Below are 2,439 nucleotides of genomic sequence, written 5' to 3' on the forward strand. Positions count from 1 at the left end.
GTGGTGACTACTGCTATAGGCAGGCTATGCAGCTTGTGGGTCCTTGTGTGACTTCCTCCATCAATGCTTCCTGGGTGCTGACAAGCAGATGTCTCTGGCGCATATGTGCTATGTGCTGGAGGGCAAGTCTGTGACTGGCAGGACAGGCTTAAGATCTCTGTCTCTCTTCTTCCTCCTGTGCTGTGATGCCTGGATTTGATTTGAATCCTTTTTTATGAGTCCTAAACATAAGATAGCTTTGGCCATAATGTCAAGCATCAAGCTATGATGAACAAAGGACTGCCATCTGCTATGCCTCTGACTGATATAAAAGCCAACACCAACAAGGTGTCTCATTGCCCATTGCCAGGGAGCACTTAACAGTTTTTATTTGTCTTTTCATTACTTGAAGATAGATGTTCCGTCAGTAATGTACACACTGTATTTCTCTTTATTACAATGCACAGTTCCAGAAACTAGCAACTTCGGCTTATTTCTGAGATGAAGGTACTCTTCCAAATTGAGATATATTGAAAATATTCAAAAATATTGAAAAGAATAAAAATTCAAGGTGACTATTAAAAAATTAATAGTCACAGAAGTTCTGAGTTCAATTTGTCCTGGATATTTCAGAAAAGGAAAAAATTCTCTGTATCCTTTATGAAAAAGTGGGGAAATAATTATTTCCTCAGTGTCAAATTATTAGGTTAATTGCCAATGAAGAGTAAGATATCAGCCCAGAGAATAACTTAAATACATTATTATTAATGTTTTGTTTGGAGAAGGATGATAATTAGAAATAATTCCCATGTAGTCTGTATAGGTGAAAATAACAAAAGAAGGCCAATTATATATTCCAGCTATAAAGACTGCCAATTACAGCAGAGAACACCAAACTGCTACTATTCTGCAGTACTCTGTGATTTACATTGGACACTGAACTCAGAATTTCTGATTTCCTAGGAGACGTAGTTGAGTCACTTGCTGTTTTTCTTGAAGCAGTCTAGTGAGAAGGCATGTGATGTTTTGCTGGAGCAGATGGGTGAGAGGACACAGAAGGTTTGGAAAAAGTATGAGTATAACCCAGTAGACAGTAAATGATGCTCCGGCCTTGTCTTGCCTTGCTGGTCTTCATTAAGCTTGCCTGATGCTGGTCTTTGCTGACAACACTATTGCATTGGTTCACCTTGGTTTCTTAACTAAATTTTGCTTGTGACTTTGTAGAGAAAAGCACACCAAAGAACTTCTGGTGGTATTCTGGCTGCTTCTTGCCAGTTCAGCAGACTTGTGCTGATAGGTGGAGACTCATGGTTCCAGCTGCTGACGATTGGTGTTTTGTGTTTTTTTTTTTTTTTCTAGTGGAGTGGACTGCTAACAATGAAGACTGCAGTCATCCCAAGGGATTAAAAAAGTCCATGTCCCCTTTGTTCAATTTATTAGCCATCTTCCTCCCCTACCTTTGGTTGATGGGCCATAAGGGAGGTTGAATTGTCTAGGAACACTTACAAAAGAATGTTGTGAATATATAAGCCTGCATGACAAAATTTTCTGACTCCTTCTCATTTACTGGCTAGTTCTGTCTTTACCTGTATCTAGCTTGTTATTGCTCCTTCTGGTTTTGTAACCCTGTCCAGCTAAAACTGCCATATCATCCCTCTCTGTTCTGCTGTAAAGTTGTCTCTCCTTCTCACAAGTGTTGACCTTGTGAGAGTTCAGCTTACCCTATCTCTGACTCATTCTCTCAAAGCTTTTTCTGACTCATCACTTTCCCTGTCCTTAAATTGGACATCACTTTTCAACATGGTTGCTTCCCTGTTCAAACTAATCTTACGTTCATGAAGAATGTATACTAAGGGCATGTCTGTATTGCAGCAAGATCATACTAAAACCCAGAAATTGTCTGCATTCCAGCCAAATCACATAGACCTAGAAGGCCTTTGGATGTGACCCCTTGCCAGAGTAGTCATCTTGGTGGATTAAAATTTCTCTAGAGTCCTTAGCATTAAATTTGTTTCATGAATACCAAAGACTGATGCATTCTAGCTAATTTATAATTTGAAGGCTAATTGTAAAACGTTTGATAAAATAAAGCAAACATCAAGACCTCATTTGAGACAGCAAGTATTAAGTATGTCTAATACCCAAGCCCTTCCATCAAATACATCAAAAGACAACCAGTATGGTTAGTTCAAGATGATATAATGATTTCGTACTCTTCTAGAATAGGGAAACTCAAGAAAAATCCACATCTGCACTTAGTTTCTACTGATAACATATATAATTCTGGCTTCATATACTGTAGTCTTCTATGTGTCTTCTCATAGCCAAAGAAATGGATTTTAAATCTCTTCTATGTGGGCACTGTTATGTGCTGTGTGCACGTGTTCCTCTAAATGATTTAAAAGCCATTATGAGAATGTAAATATGTAAGGTGATTATGAGTCAGCTAACTAATGAGGC

At 38.4% G+C, this 2,439-nt stretch overlaps 1 non-coding gene across 1 annotated transcript; it reads right to left on the bottom strand.

Moving 5' to 3' along the window:
- Positions 1-212: 212 nt before the first annotated feature.
- Positions 213-355, bottom strand: LOC115065049. The gene has a single exon (XR_003844848.1). It is a non-coding gene; the product is annotated as a small nucleolar RNA SNORA48 (small nucleolar RNA).
- Between the last annotated feature and the right edge of the window lie 2,084 nt (positions 356-2,439).

This window comes from Mus pahari, chromosome 11 (genome assembly GCF_900095145.1).
Source record: "Mus pahari chromosome 11, PAHARI_EIJ_v1.1, whole genome shotgun sequence".
Lineage (NCBI taxonomy): Eukaryota > Metazoa > Chordata > Mammalia > Rodentia > Muridae > Mus > Mus pahari.